The sequence below is a fragment of the Danio rerio genome, chromosome 24, assembly GCF_049306965.1.
Source record: "Danio rerio strain Tuebingen ecotype United States chromosome 24, GRCz12tu, whole genome shotgun sequence".
In the NCBI taxonomy this organism is placed as follows: Eukaryota; Metazoa; Chordata; class Actinopteri; order Cypriniformes; family Danionidae; genus Danio; species Danio rerio.
In genome coordinates this window covers 42,455,001-42,477,834 of record NC_133199.1, presented here as the reverse complement: position 1 = coordinate 42,477,834, position 22,834 = coordinate 42,455,001, and the positions used below count along the sequence as shown (strand labels likewise).

General features: G+C 39.7%; 1 protein-coding gene across 4 annotated transcripts in view; it reads left to right on the top strand.

The window, feature by feature from the left end:
- ntn2 (netrin 2) overlaps positions 1-22,834 on the top strand; it is a 70,274-nt gene that overhangs the window by 5,464 nt on the left and 41,976 nt on the right. Inside the window, exons 2-3 of one of the 4 annotated variants that reach the window (NM_001423754.1) lie at positions 16,495-16,605; positions 20,921-21,090. The exons of 1 other annotated variant lie outside the window; for it this stretch is intronic. The gene's annotated coding sequence lies outside the window, so the exon portion shown is untranslated. The remainder of the gene's footprint in view (positions 1-16,494; positions 16,606-20,920; positions 21,091-22,834) is intronic. 2 more of the 4 variants (NM_001037415.2, XM_068217113.2) reach the window with 2 other exon arrangements.

The following is a 22,834-nucleotide window of genomic DNA, read 5'->3' as shown; positions in this document are numbered from 1 at the left end:
ATGCCAGACTTTTCATTTTTGAAGGAACTATCGCTTTAAATAACACTATATCGGTTTCTCACATTCTTCAAAACATCTTCTTTTGGGTTCTAGAAAAAAAAACTCAAACAGTTTTAGGGAAGAATGACTACATAATGCCAAACTTTTCATTTTTTGCATGAACTGTCCCTTTAAATAACGCTATATCGATCTCTAACATTCTTCAAAACATCTTCTTTTGTGTTCAAAAGCAAAAAAGAAACTCAAACAGGTTTGTGACAAGTGAAGAATGACTAAATAATGTCAGATTCTTCATTTTTGCATGAATTATCCCTTTAAATAACGCTGTATCGGTCTCTAACATTCTTCAAAACATCTTTTGGGTTCTAGAAAAAAAAAACTCAAACAGTTTTAGGGAAGAATGACTACATAATGCCAGACTTTTCATTTTTGCATGAACTATCCCTTTAAATAACGCTATATCGATCTCTAACATTCTTCAAAACATCTTCTTTTGTCCAAAAACAGAAAAAAAACTCATAATGGTTTGAAACCATTTGAAGATGAGTAAAAATTGAGTGAATTTTCCTTTTTTTTAGGGTGGAAAATCCCTTTAAATATGTACAAACAAAAAGTGCAACAGAAGCTTTTAAAAGATTTTCCATAGAAATTCAATATTACATTTTATTTCTAAGAGTGTTAAGTACATTCAAATTTTTAGCTTTTAATTTTACATTCAAGTATCTTTTTCCATTCTAAAGAGTATAAAATGTCTATCCCTTTAAATAATGCAAACAACACACAATGTGAAAGATGTTTAGTTTTTTTGTTCGGGAACAAATTGAAAACGTCCAGTACCCTCACGCTCCTCACATAAAGCTGTCAGTTGATTCGAGAAGACTTTGGTCAGATGGATTTCTTCACAATATAGTTTGATGTCCGTTCTGGAGTTTGACAGCGCCTGGTCACCATATGCTTTCAGTATGTGGAAAGAGCAGATCTGTTCATCTTTTGTGCTCTGCAAAAGGAAAGAAATTCCCATGACACGAGGGTGAAATTTATTTTTAGTCCGAGCGTTTCTTTAATTAGCACACATCGTGCTTTTTTGGTCATATGCGCTCCATGCACACCGTATGGTGTGTGTGCCATGTTTTGCTTCTTTTTAACTGGATTTTAAGACGTAATTGGCTGTTTTTTCAGCGCTGGGCAACATTAGAGCAAACTTCGCTGAAAGGTTTGGATCTGACACAGTCTTGGCTCGGTCCACCTTAGCAGCTAAAGTCAACATGGCCTATATTTCACTCTCCTCCTCTTCCAGCACAGGAAGCTTCATCTGTGTGTGTGTGTGTGTGTATGTGTGTGTGCGCATGACACCCCTTACTCTTTTGTGAACAACAAAAACAAGTCCCTCCACTAACTTTTAGTTTTTTAGTATTAGTTTTTGTCTTGTTTCTAGTCCAAGTATCTAAACATTCTTAAAGGGCACCTATTTTACCCCTTTTACAAGATGTAAGATGATGTAAGAATGTGTCTGTAAACGTTCAGCTCAAAACACCCATCACATTATTTATTATTGCCTCCAGAATCTGCCCATTTTGCTCTCTGAGTACAGTGTAGCTGTTTTTGTAGCCTGTGGCTTTAAATGCAAATGAGCTGCTTCTCCCCGCCCACTGATCACACTTGCGTGTCTGCTTCTCCTGCTTTACGTCAGATAAACAGCAGTCAGTGATAGAGACAGACACAGATGAAGCTGAAGTACAACTCATCAGTCAAAAATACCAAGTAAGCTTATTTGACGTATTTGTGGTGGAGTTTATTCAAGCCTTTCTGAAATGATGAGTCACACACAAATGCGTTTACAAATACGCGTTTACTGACTCAATTCAGCTGTGGTGATTATAGCCAGTGGCGGATTTAAGGATAGGCAATGTGGGCGATTGCTCGGGGAGAGAAAAAAACAAAAACAGGCCCCGGTAAAAATCATATGTGCCTCAGTATGCTTTGAGATACGATTTATTTTATGCAAGTGTATTAATCCCACGAGTGGTAGGCTAATCCCAGAATAAAAATGTTAGGGGCCGTTTATATTTGGCGTCCGCTGTAAGTTTGTTATTCTCTATGTGCAACAAAAACAACGCTGGTGCAAGCAAACTGACGCATGCGCACAGAGAACCATTCCTCATATGCGCTGCTCCTGATCCCCGTGTGATTGTCAGTTGTTTACATGCACAAGCGCTGCTGATGCTCCTACTTTATGACATGAGGTGTCGGCGCGCTGCGAGTTTTGCTAGTTGACAAAACTGAAGTTTATATAATCTGATGGTGATCTTATTTTGACTGAGCATGGCTATGAAGCAGAAATAGGGATAAAGAGTCAGGGAAGTAAGACAATTATTGTCTGCCTTGTGTCGAGTCTAAGATGAACAGAAAGTTCTGTAATTTTTTTGTTTTATATAGAATTGTCAAAATTAATATTCATGCAAAAGATTTCTTAAGTGGTCTTAGCATATCACTCCAGTTTGGTGTTTACATTGTTTTCCAGTTACATTTAGGATTGATTTCTGTTATTTATTTAGAATAATCATTGTATAATACAACAACAACAACAACAACAACAACAACAACAACAATATTAATAATAATAATAATAATGATGATGACGCAGTGGCGCAGTAGGTAGTGTTGTCGCCTCACAGCAAGAAGGTTGCTGGTTCGAGCCTCGGCTGGGTCAGTTGGTGTTTTGGTGTGGAGTTTGCATGTTCTCCCTGGGTTTGCGTGGGTGTTACAGCCAAAACATAATTTTATGTGTAAATACTGGCTTCTGAAGCTAGTGAGCTGAGGAACACTTCTCCCCAGCTCTTAAGTGCAACAATCGGTTGGTTTTTGTGATATTGTTTACTTATAGTTGTATTGTGTGGTGCAATTGTTCACAATTGTTTGCAGTAGTTGGATTAATCTTTAATGCCAAATTAACTTTATTGTGCTTTCATTTCTATTTTTGATTGATGACCAACTAAACTTCTCTGACCACATTTCTAGAACTGCTCGATCGTGCAGATTCGCACTCTATAACATCAGAAAGATCCGACCCTTCTTATCTGAACATGCAGCTCAACTCCTTGTTCAAGCTCTTGTTCTCTCCAGACTGGACTATTGCAATTCTCTACTAGCTACTAGCGGGCTTCCAGCTAACTCTATCAAACCTCTTCAGCTGCTTCAGAACGCAGCAGCACGAGTCGTCTGTAATGAACCTAAAAGAGCACATGTCACTCTGCTGCTCATCCGTTTGCACTGACTGCCAGTTGCTGCTCGCATCAAATTCAAAGCTCTGATGTTTGCCTACAAAGCGACTTCTGGCTTTGCTCCTTATCGGCTCTCACTTCTGCAGATCTATGTGCCCTCCAGAAACTTACGTTCTGTGAATGAACGTCGCCTCATGGTTCCATCCCAAAGAGGGAAGAAATCACTTTCCCGAACTCTCACGCTCAATCTGCCCAGTTGGTGGAATGAACTCACTAACTGTGTCAAAACGGCAGAGTCACTCGCTGTCTTCAAGAAACGACTAAAAACTCAACTATTTAGTCTCCACTTCACTTCCTAATCTGCAATTGCCTCTCTGGATATACCACTAACTGTACTCAAAAAAAAAAAAAAAAAATTACTAATGATTTATTTCTTAGACTTTACACACCTGAAACTTGCCTACAGCACTCATTCATTGTTGCTCTTATAGTTGTATAAGTTGCTTCCTTGTCTTCACTTGTAAGTTGCTTTGGATAAAAGCGTCTGCTAAATAACTAAATGTAAATGTATTTATTATTTTGTGTACTTTCAAGTGTGCCTAAAGGGTGAGTGCCTTGTTTTATTTTGTATAGCTTTTTGCCTGTTCGAGAGAGGAAGCTCAGGGAAGTTAGTGTTGTTGATTTTCATCTTTGATTTTGCATTAGGTAAGCTAGTCCTCTAAACTGTAGTTAGCTGTTTTCTGTTTGCTGTTTTAGGCTATACTCACTCAGTTTTGACCTCTAGTTTCTGTTAAATCTCTATATTTGTTTTAAATAAATTCTTATGATTATTTTTTCTAAACTTTGTGTTGACTCTTCACTCTGGGGCTGAGGATTGAAGTGTGTTCTCCACGTTTATCTTTTTTTAAAATTAGTTTTAATTCAAAATTATTTACCAAATTTTGGTATTCTTTGTTACAGCTTTTCAGCAAAAACCCCTAGACTTTAATAAGGTCAGAACAGTGGGTTTCCTTCGGGTGCTCCGGTTTCCCCCACAGTCCAAACACATGCGGTACAGGTGAATTGATGAGCTAAACTGGCCGTAGTGTATGAGTGTGAATGAGTGTGTATGTATGTTTCCCAGAGATGGGTTGCAGCTGGAAGGGCATCCGCTGTGTAAAAATGTGCTGGATAAGTTGGTGGTTCATCACGCTTTGGCGACCACGGATTAATAAAGGGACTAAGCTGAAAAGAAAATGAATGAATGAATGTTAATAATAATTTTTTTTTTTGTAATAAATATAAATGATTCGTAAATATTCCAGTTCTGGTTTTGTCTATATTTTACCCAAAGTTGAGGTAAATCAACACATTTTTTTTAGATTTTACATGTTTAATGGTCTTTTTTATGTTAACTAGATGTAACCTTACATTGGACGGCGTAAATGGGGTGGTTTACCCAGGGTGCTATTCAAGCTAGAACCACCACTGACTATAGTGGTTATGAATTACACAACAATTTTTCTGTCTTTATTACAAACATTAGAAAACATTTTAAACTCATAAAGCACTCAGAGATTTGGAACAAATATTTTAATCCCAGTTTATTTGCAAAAACTCTGTTTTGTGGACATGTGTGTATATATGTAATGATAGAAACATGCCTGTCAATCAATTCGGTGGGCGGGGAAAACTGCAGTCCTATATCCTGTTCCGATGGGCCTCAAAATCACTGGGATTTGGGTCCTATATTTTAACGTCAGGAAATTTTAAAAAGCAAGACTTGTTTTTCTTGTTTGGATATTTGGACTAGAAATAAGGCAAAAACTCTAAATATGAAAAGCATTTATTTTGCTTTTGGGTGGCACGGTGGCTCAGTGGTTAGCAATGTGGCCTCAGAGCAAGAAGATCGCTGGTTCGAGTTTCTGGGTCAGTTGACGTTTCTGTGTGGTGTGGGTTTCCTCCGGGTGCTCCAGTTCTCCCAAACACATGCGCTATAGGGGAATTCTCTAAACTAAATTGTACATAGTGTATGAGTGTGTATGGATGTTTTCCGGTACTGGGTTGCAGCTGGAGAGGGCATCCGCTGTGTAAAACATATGCTGGATAAGTTAGCAGTTCATTCCACTGTGGTGACCCCAGATTAATAAAGGGACTTAGCCGGAAAGAAAATGAACGAATGTATGAAGTTGGCAGTTCATTCCGCTGTGGCGACCCCTGATTAGTAAAGGGACTAAGCCAAATGAAAATGGAAAATGTTGCACAATGCAGAGAAAAATGTGGGGCGTTGCTCATGCTTTTACCACATGTTGGTGCAAAAAAAAAGGAGCTTTGATTTAAAAGTATATGCTGCATATTAGATCTTGTAAATGAGCAGTGTGAGCACTCTGAGTCCTGCATTTCTCCTCAAGTGTGTGTGTGTGTGTGTTTTGTCTGTCTGTTTATGCATGTGATTTTAAGCATGTCAAGAGGTCAGGGGTCATAAAATAGCAGGTGACGGCTGTAAAAGAGTAATTGTGGGAGTGTGTGCGCTTGATGTTATTCTGTGCCGTGCAGCTCCTGTGCTGTAACTTTTGGGGTGTGCCTAAAAACACACACACACACACATGCACACACACATGCACATGCACATACTCAAAGTGTGTCCAGTCAAGAATGGTGTTAAATGATTCAATCTGTTGAATCCTTGGTACCTTATGACAATCACGTGTGTATGTGTGTGTGTGTGTGTGTGTGTGTGTGTGTGTGTGTGTGTGGGGTGCATGAAATGTGTTTGTCAGTATTTGAACACTTCATAAAATGATTTGTGGTTTCCCTCTTGAGTTCAAAGCTGGCGATGCCTTGCGGTTTCGTTTTTGTTGTCATGTGGAAATAGGTGTGTAAATTTGTAAGCGTTTGCATGCTATTTAACACAAACTCCATGCATTTAATCTCATAGCCACACACATTTGCACATGTTGCTTTTATTCTATGCATTTTTGTGCATCCTTTGGACTTCATTTGCAAATAAATATGGATTAGATTAAAAGGATAGCTCACCCAAAAATGGAAATTTTATCTTGATTTCCTCACCCTCCACTTGTTCCAACCATGAGTTCTTTATTATGTTGAAAACAAAAGAAGATATGTTGAAGAATGCTGTAAAATATTTGGGTGTGTATATTGACAATAAGCTGGACTGGTCCAATAACTCTCTGGTCACATATAAGAAGGGTCAAAGTAGGCTGTATTTCCAACGTAAACTCCGATCTTTTAGAGTCTGCAACACCATGTTGCGTATGTTCTATGAGTCTGTAGTGGCCAGTGCCATTTTCTATGCTGTGGTGTGCTGGGGTGGTAGTGTAAAAGTGGCAGATATGAAGAGATTTAACAAATTGATTAGGAAAGCTGGCTCTGTGGTGGGTGAGGAATTGGACAATATGGAAACTGTGGCCGAAAAGAGAACATTGTGCAGACTTCGGTCAATTATGCACAATGTAGATCATCCTCTTCATAATGTGGTTGACGAGCTGAGAAGTACCTTTAGTCACAGACTTACCAGCTTAAAGTGTTCCACTGAACGCCACAGAAAATCCTTCCTTCCCACTGCTATCAGACTTCATAACGTCTCCCTCAGTCACTTACCCTTACAGTAATCTATGCTATACCTTGCTGCTCGTGCCATATATTACTTATTACGGGTTTTAGTGTGTGGAAGTCTGTGCATTATGTTTTATGATGTGCAATAATCTACTAGGTGCAATATTTGTACGTTTTTTTACTGGGTCTTAAATATTTTTAGTGCAATATCATTGCTTTTTAAATGAGTGCTGAATCACTTTACTACTGAAATATTTTATGTGTAATTGTTTTATGTGGAATATTATTGGTTTTGGTTAATATTATCTTCATTACTTGATATATGACTTAATAGTATTAGTTACCACTGATTCTTTTAAGTGTAATATCTTGTATAATAGTTTGTATACTTATGTATTGTGGCTGTTTCCTTTTATAGATTGGTTGGATTTATGTGACTTATTTCACTTATTTAATTTATTTATTTTGTCTTGTGGTTTTGTGTTTCTGTGTTTTGTGTGTTATGGCAATCATTACATAAGCAATTTCCTGCGGGATCAATAAAGTTTTCTAAGTCTTAGTCTAAAAAACACAAGCTTTTTTTTTGTTTGTTCCTACTATGGATGTTTTTTTAGAACATCTTTTTTTTTTTTGTTGAACACAAAAGAAGATGATTTTAAGAATGTTGGAAACCAATACTGCGTTTAAAGAAATAGATCACTCAAAAATGCTAAATCCTTATGTACTCATTCTACACCTGTCACAAACCTTGTTTTGTTGTTGAACACGTATAAAGATAATTAAAGGAAAATGTTGGAGATCTGTATCCACCGACTACCAGTATTAGTTTTGGAAGTCAATGGAAATCATTGGTTGCAGGTTTCCAACATTTTTCAAATTATCTTCTTTGTTGTTCAACAACAAAAAATAAACTCAAACAGGTTTGTGACAAGTGAGGAATGACTACATAATGACAGATTTTTAAATTTTGTGTGAACTATCCCTATATTGGTCTCTAACATTCTTCAAAACATCTTTTGTGTTCAGCAGAAATAAAGAAACTCAACCACTTTTCATTCGCAGTGGGTAGCACGTTCGCCTCACAGCAAGAAGGTCGCTAGTTTGAGCCTCAACTGGGTCAGGTGACATTTCTGTGTGGAGTTTGCATGTTCTCCCCGTGTTGGCGTGGGTTTCCTCCGGGTGCTCCGGTTTCCCCCACAAGTCCACAGACATGCGCTGTAGGGGAACTGGGTAGGCTAAAATTGACCGTGTATGAGTGTGTGTGTGAATGAGTGTGTATGGATGTTTCCCAGTGATGGGTTGCGGCTGGAAGGGAATCCGCTGCATAGAAACATATGCTGGATAAACTGGCGGCTCATCATTCCAACCAGGCAATTAATCAGGCAAGCCCTGATTAATAAAGAAACTAAATGAATGAATGAATTTTCATTTTTGAGGTTAAAAAAATGCCAAAAGAGAGCGCAAAGAAGCTTCCAAAAGGTTTTCCATAGAAATACAATATTACATTTTATTTCTAAGAGTGTTAGGAACATTTAGTTTGATTTTAATTCTATATTCAATTATCTTTTTCCATTGCAAAGAGTATACGATTACTATCTCTTGAAGTAACGCTAATAACGCTCTGTGAAACGCTCATACTCATAATAAGATGTTTCTTCTGTAGAACACAAAAGAAGATATTTTGATGAATGCTGTAAAAACACCAATGGACTTTTTATGTTTTTGTTCCTACTAAGGGTGTCAATTACAACATTTTTCAGAACATCTTATTTTTTGTTTAACAAAGCAATTCAGAACTATAAGTACACTCACCGGCCACTTTATTAGGTACAGCTGCTTGCAAATGTCTAATCAGCCAATCACATGGCAGCAACTCAATGCTTTTAGGCATGTAGACATGGTCAAGACGATGTGCTGCAGTTCAAATCGAGTCTCAGAATGGGGAAGAAAGGGGATTTAAGTGACTTTAAACGTGGCATGGTTGTTGGTGCCAGACGGGCTGATCTGAGTATTTCAGAAACTGCTGATCTACTGAAATTTTCACGCACAACCATCTCTAGGGTTTACAGAGAATGAAAAATAGAGGAAATATCCAGTGAGCGGCAGTTCTGTGGGCGCAAATGCCCTGTTGATGTCAGAGAAGAATGGCCAGACTTTTTCCAGCTGATAGAAAGGCAACAGTAACTCAAATGAGCACAACCGAGGCCTGGAGAAGAGCATCTCTGAACAAACAACACGTCCAACCTTGAGGCAGAGAAGACCACACCGGGTGCCACTCCTGTCAGCTAAGAACAGGAAACTGAGGCTACAATTCACACAGACTCACCAAAACTGGACAATAGAAGATTGGAGAAACGTTGCCTGCTCTGATGAGTCTCCATTTCTGCTGACACATTCAGATGTCGGGTCAGAGTTTGGCCTCAACAACATGAAAGCATGGATCCATCCTGCCTTGTATCAGCGGTTCAGGCTGGTGGTGGTGGTGTGATGGTGTGGGGGAGGTTTTCTTGGCACACTTTGGGCTCATTAGTACCAATTGAGCATCGTGTCAACGCCACAGCCTGCCTGAGTATTGTTGCTGACCATGTCCATCCCTTTAGGACCCCAGTGTCTCCATCTTCTGATGGCTGCTTCCAGCAGGATAACGCACCATGTCATAAAGCGTGAATCATCTCAGACTGGTTTCTTGAACATGACAATGAGTTCACTGTACTCAAATGGCCTCCACAGTCACTAGAGCTCAATCCAATAGAGCACCTTTGGGATGTGGGTGGTGGAACAGGAGATTTACATCATGGATGTGCAGCCGACAAATCTGCAGCAACTGTGTGATGCTATCATGTCAATATGGAGCAAAATCTCTGAGGAATATTTCCAGTACCTTATTGAGTCTACACCACGAAGGATTAAGGATGCTCTGAAGGCAAAATGGGGTCCAACCCGGTGCTAGTAAGATGTACCTAATAAAGTGGCCGGTGAGTGTAGATTTTCATTTTTGTGAACTGTCTCTTTAAGTGAACCATTTCTGTCCCCAAAGTGAAATTGCAGAACTGTGATGCAACCCATGATGCATTGCTGCACAGATTCCTAAATGATCCTCAAATTATTTTCAAATCAGCAATCAATGTACGACCCGGTCATCGTGTGCATGTGTGTGTGTGTGTGGCTGAGGATCAGGTTTTGCTGTTTTAGTAAGGGCTCGGGGTGTGTGTGAAGGAAGGGTGCCTGCATTCTTTAACCAGCCGCTTTTCTTTCCATTTTGCAGGCATGTGTTCAACTGCTCATTCAGCCACATGTTACTTACATCAGTTTAATCATCAAAAAGCAAGCGCCTTCAGACACGAGTAACTCTTAAAATCAAGAAGTGATCAGATGCACCATTTTCACCTGTTACACAATAAACAGGTGAAAAGAAATCCCGCAGACTCACCCGAAACTTGATAACCCAAATAATAGAGAAAAAGCAGAGCAACACTTTTCCACCTAAGATCAACACTGATAATCCGTTTTCTTTGGACTCATTTGTGCTGACGGTGAACACGCCTCGGTGTCGTATCTTATTATTATAATCTCGGAGTTCTTAAAGGAGAATTCATATTGAAGAGTGGGAGCGACACACATGTGATTATTCCCCGCTGGATTAGTTTGTCCAGACCAATTTCTCTCTCTCTCTCTCTTTCTCTCTCTCTCTCTCTCTCATTTTTTTAGTTCATATTTTTTTAGTTTGTGATGCATTTCCAAATGAAAAAGGACATTCAGTAGGAAAATTGGTTGTTTAAAGGGGACCTATAATGCTATATCACTTTTAGACCTGCACGATTCTGGCTAAGGTCGTACTCACACTATGTCCAGTTGCCTCGAACTGGGCCAAAGCATGCTTGTCCCCCCTCCCGTCTCCCCCGACGGCCCGCACTCACACTTCAATCAGGCCTGGGCACGATTATGTCATCGCTGCTGCGCTGTTCAGTGAGCGCTCTCACTCAGCAGCACGGTGGAGATTTTCTAGTTATATTGTTTCAGTCGTTTGATATGCAGTGACATGCAGTCAAATATTTTCGCCAAACAGTCCTTAGGGATGCGGTGACACGCAATCAGATATTTCGCCGAACAGATCCACCACTTTTGGCGCTCATAAACAATCATAAAGTCAACCCGGGCTCATTGTGGAAACGTAGCCCTGCAGACGTTTCTGCGGACCGCGATTTACGTCCCGGGAGGTACGTATTCGAGCGGTTTTTGTTTTAGCGGATCTGCGAGAGGCGCAGAGAGAGTCTCGGGCGCCTCATGGGAGCACGTGCCGTTTGCGCGCGAAAAGCCACCGGATCGGCCGACTTGGCCGCCCTCCTCTTCCTCCTCCTCCTTGCCTAAACCCGAGCGACGGTTCGCAAAAGCCGTCCAGAAAAAAAAAAAAAAGCAAAAGCCCTCGTCTTCGATTTCGACCGCGTTTTCGGATCCCGCCACGTTCTCGCCTTTATTTTTCGGATTCCGTTTTTCGTCTTACCTGATTTCCGGAACTGCTGTTCCCTGGACTCGATCCGTGTCGTCGTCCACCGCGGCCGGCTCCTTCTCCTCCTCTGGGGCCTCCGCTCCGCCGACGCAAAGCTGTGAGCTAAGCGGACAAACTGGTTGCATCGGAAAAGCCCTCCACTCGGAGGCGAGCCGTCGGCTGGCGAGCGCGAAGAGGAGGGGTGGAGCGGCGCCACACCGCCCCGCATCGTTCGCTCGAAGAAAACTAAACGCGGCCTTACGTACCTCCGGCCACTTAAATCGCGGTCTCCAGAAACGTCCGCGGGGCTACGTTTCCAGAATAAGCTTGGGTTGCATAAAGTCCTCGTGCTGCAGGAATGAGGAGGTCTGCTGAAGGTGCAACTGTCGTGCAGTGAGGGGTTTGTGTATTTAATAAACTACGGCAGTTTGCGTTCACTGAACAGTAAGAATGATTAATAAATCCATATGAAACAGTCCCTTAAAAGTCATGTCTCGCTTTCAGTTTCGGGCTTTTGGGTTTTGCACTCACACTACAAGCATACCGTGCTCAGGCAAACCTCTTCCAACCGGGCCAGGGCCGGCCAAGTGAACCGTGCCTGAGCCCAACTCAGCGCACACACTTCTCAAACGATCCGAGAAACAGGCCTGGGCACGGTTCGGATAGCATAGTGTGGGTACGCTCTAAAATGAGAATCACAATTTTTTTTGCCTAAAATAAAGATCACGATTTTTCTGCTTATTCTGTAGATGTAAAATAAAGGTTAATGTAAGTGGGCTATTGCTATTGTTATTCTCAAACATGTGGTAAAACAGTAATAGGCTTTGTGTAGGTCTACTGTTGGTTAAAATGCTCAATTTTGTATAGATTTGGAATGGTGGATTTGAACAGACTTTAGTTTTGTCCTGGTCATTAATGCTGACGATCATTCTGATGTTGAATTGTGTTTGAGATATGCTTACAATCTGTCATTTTCTGCTTAAAATCTGTCACTGATGTGATTTTCGTGAATACAGAAGATTGGGTGTGATTTGAATTTCGGCAAGTTTTGGATACTTTTTGGGCTGGAATCAGCCAGCTACATCTAGCTCTGTGTGCACTTTCGGTTTTCATTTTCACGGCCAAACGATCACTCTGTGCCACAAACTGAATGTTATTTACAACTTTATTACCTGTTATTAACAGCATATGCAGGTTCTGTTCACTAAAGTAGACTTCATTCAGAGGCGCGCGGGCCCCCCCTCTCTGTGGTAACAGCTGGCGGTCAGCTCACATCACGTGTGCTTTTGCTGTCCCAAATACATTACATAAAGACAGAAATGACATTTTTGGGGTGAATTATATCTTATAAATATAGCATGTGACTCTTTCAACACCATTTGGAGGTGTCCACGTTGCTGAACAACGTATGTAAAACAATGTGAAGACTTGTGCCGCCGCCATTGCTTCTCTCCTGGACTTGAAAATTTGATTGACAGAATCATAGAAATGCTGAATTAAGATCGTCTAGAGGGTCGAATCGAGATCTTGATCTTTTTATGATTAATTGTGCTGCTCTAATCACTTTTATTAAGGGTTTAAACACATTTGTGTGGAATATAAGAAGCTTCTAATGATAAAGATGTTTTAACTTTATTTGTTTACAAGTTTACAGTGCAGAAACACTTCGACTGACATTCTCTCTTTGTACTTGTCATCAGAGGGGAAGAAGCCCCGCCCAGTAGTGACCATCTCTCCCTCATTAACATGAGCCGGTAGTTTTGTTTTTGAATCTGCCATTATGCTGACACACAGTCATTGGTAGCTCCGCCCTCTTTTGAAAAGAGCACAATCTCATTTGAAGATTTGAGATTAGGATCTGAGGATTCCTTCCTTCCCTCTTTCCTTCCTTCCTTCCTTTCTTCCTCTCCTTCCTTCCTTCCTACCTTCCTTCCTTCCTTCATTTCTTCCTTTCCTTCCTTCTTTCCTTCCTTCCCTCTTTCCTTCCTTCCTTCCTTCCTTTAAACTGTCCCTCTTTCCTTCCTTCCTTCCTTCCCTCTTTCCTTCCTTCCTTCCTTCCTTTTTTTCTTCCTCTCCTTCCTTCTTTCCTTCATACCTTCCCTCTTTCCTTCCTTCCTTCTTTCCCTCCCTCTTTCCTTCCTTCCTTCCTTCCTTTTTTTCTTCCTCTCCTTCCTTCTTTCCTTCAAACCTTCCCTCTTTCCTTCCTTCCTTCCTTCCTTCCTTCCTTCCTTCCTTCCTTCCTTCCTTCCTTCCATCCATCCTTCCTTCATTTCTTCCTTCCTTTCCTTCCTTCCTTCCTTTCCTTCCTTCCTTCCTTCCTTCCTTCCTTCCCTCTTTCCTTCCTTCCTTTCTTCCTCTCCTTCCTTCCTTCCTTCCTACTTTCCCTCTTTCCTTTCTTCCTTCCTTCCTTCCTTCCTTCCTTCCTTCCTTCCTTCCTCTCCTTCTTTCTATTCCTTCCTTCCTTCTTTCCTCTCCTTTTTTCTTTTCCTTCCTTCCTTACATCATTCCTCTCTTTTCCTCATTTTTTTCTTTCCTTCGTTCCATCCTTCCCTTTTTGATTTATTTTATTCCTTCTTCCTCATTCCTCTCCTTCATTCCTTTCTCGCCTTCCTTTGTCTCCTTTCTTCCTTCCCTCCTTCATTTTTCTCATTCCTTCTTTCCTACTTCTCCTTTCTTTGTTTTTCTTTCTTTCTTTTTTCTTTCTTTCTTTCTTTCTTTCTTTCTTTCTTTCTTTTTTTCTTTATTTCTTTATTTCTTTATTTCCTTTTTTCATTCTTCCTTCCTTCATTCCTTCCTTTCTTTTCTTTCTTTCTTTCTTTCTTTCTTTTTCTTTGGTAGCATTTCAGGAAGTTGGTGATACACGTTTGTTTTTCATCCAATATTTTGTTGTTGTTGTTGTTGCATATGTAATATTTAAAATTTTAATTAACAAAACTTGAATGCCCAAAATGTTTACTTAAATATTAGGCAAAACACTATTAATTATCCTCATCAAACATAAATAAAATTCATTTCAGAAGATTTGGAAATGATTCTGCAAATAAACATTTGGTGTGTAAAACGAGGAAGATAATGCATAATAATGTTAATATTAATAGAAGTGATGATAATGGTATTAATAAAAATAATAATAATTGTAAAAATAAAGATGAGGAAGTTCAGACATTATATATGAATTATAGAAGAATTATATTGCTGCCTCTTGGTTATTTGACTATTTAGTTATTCTAACTTGATGAAATATGAGGACAGATGATTTATGATCTAGGATACAAGAAAGTATTCAGCATAAAAATGTTTTCTCATCTTTAAATCTGAAGCGTGTTTAGTTGCTGTGTCTCATTTCTGATAAATTCGGTATCATAGCTCTCTCTCTCTCACACACACACAGACACACACTCTCTTTTGAGAAACTCGACTCGCCATATTTAGTCATTCTGAAAGAGACGTTTAATCTTAATTATAATCCATCTCTCTGTCTTTTACTCCCATATATTTCATGTCCTTTATAATCAGCCTCTATCTGTCTTTTTAATCCACCACACATACACACACCATCACTTTCCTCAGCACTGGCCATATTTGTCCCTCTTTTCGTCTCAAACCTTTCACCTATTTCTGCCTCATGCTCCCGGTGTGTGCGTGTGTGTGTGTGTGTGTGATTCAGAGATTTGTGTTTTCTTTCCTCACAGGCAGACGGGGCCGTCAGTAAATGATGTTGTGGCATGGACACACACACACACACACACTGTGTAAACACTAAAAGACCACACAATCAGAATGTGTGTGTATACACAGAATGGGGTCGAACTGACAACTTTGACATTTTTTTCACATTTAATTTTGGTAAATAAATCACCTTTTTTTGGTTTTAGTGTTGTTTTATTTAATTTGATTTATATACTGATTGCACATTAAAGCGATGGTTCACCCCAAAATGAAAATGTTCTCACATGAGTTTGCTTTTACTGCTTTATTACAGAAGAAGATATTGTATAAAATGTTAGAAAAATGTAACCATTGACTTCCATAGTAGGAAAAACAAACACTATAGAAGTCAATGGTTACCGGTTTCCAGCTATAATATGCATTTACAATTATTTTTGTACATTTTAGTATGATGTAGACAAGGGGTTCCCAAACTTTTCAGCCTGCGACCCCCAAAATGACAATGCCAGTGACTCGCGACCCCCAATATCCATTGAGGTGGTTATAAATACAGAAACATTGCATGCCATGGTGCACACACACACACACACCAATAGACCCAAGTCTATTCTTCGTTTAATTTTTTAAATGTATGTCAGTGCTGTAAATGTGCCATAAAGTTTAACCGGGTGTTATAAAACCAATCTGCTGCATCTGACGCTATTGCTGTGTCTTTAATATAATGTAATTACCTCAGAGATCGCAATCCACTAGAACTAGTAACTATAAGCTACTATAGTAAGTATAAACAAACTATATTAAGTATTTTCTCTTCAGTAGGTTATGGATTAAATATGGCAATGCCAACACAATCTCAAGGCAATTCGTAACTCTTTGATTTAGTGGCTAATTCCTATTAATTCGTTTGATCTAATTCGTACAGTTTAGTACGATTTGCTCATGCCCCAATGATGGTTGGGTTTAAAATCAATACAATACGACTCCTACAAATTCTTACAAATTAGCCACTAAACTGGCAAAACGAAAAATACTTACGTTTTCTCGTGAAATCAGGCTGGTAGTTCTTATAGTTAAAAAAAATAATTAAATTTGTTTTTGGAAATCACCAGGAGACCCCCCTTCATTGTCCTGCGACCCCTTGGGGGGTCCCGACCCCCATTTTGAGAACCACTGATGTAGACAACAAAATCAGACATTTATTTTAGTTTAAATATAAAAATCAATTCATACTTGTCTTAAATTAGTGTAACTCAGCAATTATCCAAATTTTGTGTCAAATGAGTGTTCATTTAAATCCCACAATTGAAAAAAAGAAAAAAAAATTGTACTTTTGCATTATATTTAGGCACTCTGTTGCTCACTTACTAAATATCTGCATTGGTCTGCCACTAATGTGTACAAAACCCAGTGCTGTTAGAGGCTGTAAAACAAAGCAAAAAAATCTCTAATCTTATTTTTTTTTTGGCCCAGTCTCCATTTTTGCACTGAATTAGATGCTAAATAGAAGCTTTTCAGTATTAGTCTTACACTTTTATGTGTGTGTCTGTGTGTTTCTGCTAGAATGATGGAGCGCGCTGCTGAAAGAGAGAGAGGAGGGGTGAGAGAGTTCCACTGACAGCGCGAGGGTCAAATAATCAGCCTTATTCTGTTTGCTGATGTGCGACTGAAGAGGTGTGTGTGTGTGTATCTTGTATTGCTTGTGTTGTGGAGAACAAATGTCCCCACAAGCAGTGTTGGGGTAATGCATTACAAGTAACGCGAGTTACATAATAATTATTTTTTGTATTTTAATTTTTTTTACATTTTTTATTAGAATATGCAAAAAAGGTACATAAATTGGAATCATACAAATACAAAAAAAAACATAAAACACACACACACACACAAACACACACACACACACACACACACACACACACACACACACACACACACACACACACACACACACACAGATAGAAATAAAACACATAGAAAGAAACCAGTCAGTGGTAAGGAGTAACAATGATGCAGGTAATGCAAGACAGTAATAATGACAGTAAAAAGAAAGAAAGGACAACAGTAACAATAAATCCCAAGTACTACACCAACTCCTACTATAGAAAGTTACTACTATTACAACTACTGCTGCTAATACAGCCACAACAACAACAACTACTACTACTACAAAGTCTACTAATACCGATACTACTACAACAATGACTACTACTACTGATACTACTACAGCGTCTGCTACAACCAATATTACTACAACAATGTCTACTTCCACTTCTACTACTACCGATACTGCTACAGCAATTACTGCTACTACAACATCTACATCGACAACATCTACTACTTCTGATACTACTACAACAATGTCTACTACTACTACTACTACTACTAATACTGCTACAGCAATCACTGCTAATACACATCTACATCGACAACATCTGCTACTTCTGATACTACTACACCAACGACGACCACTACTACTACTACTACTACTACTACTACTACTACTACTACTACTGATACTGCTACAGCAATCACTGCTACTACAACATCTACATCGACAACATCTGCTACTTCTGATACTACTACACCAACGACGCCCACTACTACTACTACTACTACTACTACTACTACTACTGATACTGCTACAGCAATTACTGCTACTACAACATCTACATCGACAACATCTGCTACTTCTGATACTACTACACCAACGACGCCCACTACTACTACTACTACTACTACTACTACTACTACTACTACTACTTCTACTACTGATACTGCTACAGCAATTACTGCTACTACAACATCTACATCAACAACATCTACTACTTCTGATACTACTACAACAATGTCTACTACTACTACTACTACTACTACTGATACTGCTACAGCAATCACTGCTACTACACATCTACATCGACAACATATGCTACTTCTGATACTACTACACCAACGACGACCACTACTACTACTACTACTACTACTACTACTACTACTACTACTACTGATACTGCTACAGCAATTACTACTACTACAACATCTACATCGACAACATCTGCTACTGCTGATACTACTACACCAACGACGACCACCACTACTACTACTACTACTACTACTACTACTGATACTGCTACAGCAATCACTGCTACTAGACATCTACATCGACAACATCTGCTACTTTTGATACTACTACACCAACGACGACCACTACTACTACTACTACTACTACTACTACTACTACTACTACTACTTCTACTACTGATACTGCTACAGCAATCACTGCTACTACACATCTACATCGACAACATCTGCTACTTCTGATACTACTACACCAACGACGCCCACTACTACTACTACTACTACTACTACTGATACTGCTACAGCAATTACTGCTACTACAACATCTACATCGACAACATCTGCTACTTCTGATACTACTACACCAACGACGCCCACTACTACTACTACTACTACTACTACTACTACTACTGATACTGCTACAGCAATTACTGCTACTACAACATCTACATCGACAACATCTGCTACTGCTGATACTACTACACCAACGACGACCACTACTACTACTACTACTACTACTGATACTGCTACAGCAATCACTGCTACTACACATCTACATCGACAACATCTGCTACTCCTGATACTACTACACCAACGACGACCACTACTACTACTACTACTACTACTACTACTACTACTACTACTACTGATACTGCTACAGCAATCACTACTACTACACATCTACATCGACAACATCTGCTACTTTTAATACTACTACACCAACGACGACCACTACTACTACTACTACTACTACTACTACTACTACTGGTACTGCTACAGCAATTACTGCTACTACAACATCTACATCGACAACATCTGCTACTTTTAATACTACTACACCAACGACGACCACTACTACTACTACTACTACTACTACTACTACTACTGATACTGCTACAGCAATCACTGCTACTACACATCTACATCGACAACATCTGCTACTTCTGATACTACTACACCAACGACGACCACTACTACTACTACTACTACTACTACTACTACTACTACTACTACTGATACTGCTACAGCAATTACTGCTACTACAACATCTACATCGACAACATCTGCTACTTCTTATACTACTACACCAACGACGCCCACTACTACTACTACTACTACTACTACTACTACTACTACTACTACTGATACTGCTACAGCAATCACTGCTACTACACATCTACATCGACAACATCTGCTACTTTTGATACTACTACACCAACGACGACCACTACTACTACTACTACTACTACTACTGCTACTGCTACAGCAATTACTGCTACTACAACATCTACATCGACAACATCTGCTACTTCTGATACTACTACACCAACGACGCCCACTACTACTACTACTACTACTACTACTACTACTACTACTACTACTACTACTGATACTGCTACAGCAATCACTGCTACTACACATCTACATCGACAACATCTACTACTTCTGATACTACTACACCAACGACGCCCACTACTACTACTACTACTACTACTACTGATACTGCTACAGCAATCACTGCTACTACACATCTACATCGACAACATCTGCTACTTCTGATACTACTACACCAACGACGACCACTACTACTACTACTACTACTACTACTACTACTACTACTACTACTGATACTGCTACAGCAATCACTGCTACTACACATCTACATCGACAACATCTGCTACTGCTGATACTACTACACCAACGACGCCCACTACTACTACTACAATAATAAATACTTACAATAATATTACTTTTCAGCTTAGATGGCCGGCCAGCACTAGGAAGAGTCCTGGTGGTTAAACATCTTCCAATTACAGAGGATGGAGGTGGATGTGCTCACTGGAACTTTCAGAGCAGCAGGAATGTTTGTGTAACCTTCCCCAGCCTTGTGCCTTGAGACATTTCAGTCTCGGAGATCTACAGACAATTCATTTGACTTCATGCTTGGTTTGTGCTTTGACATGCACTGTCAACCCTGGCCCTTATATAGACAGGTGTAGCCTTTTCAAATCATGTCCAATCAACAGAATTGACCACAGGTGAACTCCAATGAAGCTGCTGAAACATCTCAGGAATGATCAGTGGAAACAGAATCTACCTGAGCTCAATTTAGAGCTGTGAATACTGATGTACATGTGATTTTTCAGCTTTTTTATTTTTAATAAATTTGCAACAATTTCAAAACTCTTTTTTCACATTGTCATTATGGGGGATTGTGTGGAGAATGTTGAGGAAATAAAAGAATTTAATCCATTTTGGAATAAGACTGTAACATAAACAAATGTGGAAAAGTGCTATGAATACTTTCTGGACGCACTGTAGCACTCTAAAATGCATTGAACTCAGTCCAGTATTCACAATTAAAATAATGAATGCAATCTGGAAGTGAACCATGAGAAGGATCAAACATTAAATTCAATTCTCTGAGGACATTTCACAAGAGTCGCAGTAAAAAACATCATATTTGTGTAGTTTGTCGCACATGCTTCCTCAAGTCTTGCACACAAGTTTTTTGTGCTCTTCTTGATGCGTGACGGCTTCATTGTAAAGCCATGGGAAGAGAATGATGTGGGAACAGCTGTGATGCGAGACCTGTAAACATCTGAGCCATTCATCGCTATACGCTTCAGCACATAACATGTTCATGCATGTAAACGTTTTATTGTTTTGATCGATACATGTCGCAGACATGTATAGCCTGCTTCTACAGTCATTATTGGAGGGTCCATTGTAAAAGAGGCCCGAGCGGAGAGCGCCGCATTGATATTCACATCACACACACGCACTGACAGGTCCTGAGAGAGGAGTTTTACTCTGGTTTCATGGTTCATTGCTCTTTGTAATGCTGTAGAAGTGTGATTCGGCTCTGATACGCGCTAATGTCAAACTGTTTCTCATTAACTCTAAACAGCGAGCGGATCTCATCAGATTCCCTCCCGGCTGATCATATGTGTGTGGAGCTGCAGACTGAAGCATCAGGAGAGTTTGAGAGTATCGGGTTTTCTGCGTTCGCTGTCTGTCTGGATAACGGCACATAGGATGTGGAATGGACTGTGACCGCAGACTCCTCCAGCAGTAGAGGTAGTCCACTTTCTTTGTTTTCAGAGAAGATCACTATCATCTTTCATAGAAATCTTCATTTGCGATCGATCTAGAGAAGCATCTGTGTAGGGCAACGTTATATTAAATGTGCTTATTCAAATTCCCGACGGCCCAAACTCCTGAGGAACCTCAGCATGTGTTTACCAAGATAAAACTAACCCATCAAGTAGCAGCTGCGATGTGTTTCCTCTAGCCTGAAATGGCTGTTTTAGATGAAATTAAGGTTGTGCGATACTAGGAAAATGCCATATTTCCCTAGAAATGGGCTATTCCTATTAGCTATATTTAGTTAAAATGTATTTTTCAGATCTAATACATTCAAATCAGACTTGAAAAACCGTCAAGGTGCAAACATTTATGAACGAAAACCTCAGCAGATATTCTGACTCTGATTGGTTCTTGTCATTTTCCTCTCTCTTCTCAACTCCTGCTGTTAGTTGTACACTGAGTGAGATATTTTTGAGTTGTCAGTGTTTTAGTTTATATGTGATTATGCCTGAATGTTTTTAACTGACTTTTTAATTGGATTTTATTGTTTTAATTTTAACCTGTCCAGGGACTGCAGGTGGAAATTAGCAATCCTGCTACAACCTGGCACAATGCATCTTTCCTCTTTGAGGTTAATGTAATCTTTGTGCATTGTCCCTGTTAAATAAATAAATAAATAAATAAATAAATAAATAAATAAATAAATAAATAAATAAATTCTCTAGCTCTAGGAAGAGTCCTAGTGGTTTAACATCTTCCACTTATAGATGATGGAGGCCTCTGTGCTCAATGGAACTTTCAGAGCAGCAGGAATGTTTGTGTAACCTTCCGCAGCCTTGTGCCTTGAGACATTTCGGTCTCAGAGGTCTACAGACAATTCCTTTGTCTTCATGCTTGGTTTGTGCTTTGACATGCACTGTGAACCCTGGCCCTTATATAGACAGGTGTATGCCTTTTCAAATCATGTCCAATCAACTGAATTGACCACATTAATAAATAAATAAATAAATAAATAAATAAATAAATAAATAAATTCATTCATTCATTCATTCATTCATTCATTCATTCATTCATTCATTCATTCATTCATAGTGTTTATTTTCATCTATGGGTTCACCAATATTCAGCCAATAGCAGAACAGCAACTACAAGGGTGGCGGTGCTAAATATACATAGTGAAATCTCATCTGATTGGGCAAATTCAGTGTTGGGCAGGATCCTTTAAAAGAGTAATTCAAGAGTTCACACTTAGCTGACGATTGATAATAAAGCTTGTTTGGCAGGCTGTCCCGGGAGAGAGCCCTGAGCTTATAAGATCCTCCAGCCCTGGGCTCACTCCTGTTGCAGGGCGAGAGGGGAGTTTGAGCTCATGTAGATCTCGATGACTCCCCCTCCTGCTTATTGTAGCTAAGTGTCAGATAAGGATGCTGAGAAGGTGTACTCAGCTTGGCTAAAAATATTTGGGATTAAATGTTTAGGGTGCTTGTTTTTGCACTGTGGGAGGAAACCGGAGGACCCGGGGAAAACCCACACGAGCACGGGGAGACGAGCAAATCTCTGCACAGAAATGTCGCCTGGTTTGGAAGGGAATTAAACCAGGGGCATTCTTGCTGTGAGGCAACAACGCTAATCACTGGCCACCGTGTCACCCGTTTGAAAGGAGGGAAGTAGGGTTGGGTGTGTGTGTGTGTGTGTGTGTTGGGGGGGGGGTGTTCTTCAAGATGAAGATATTGAG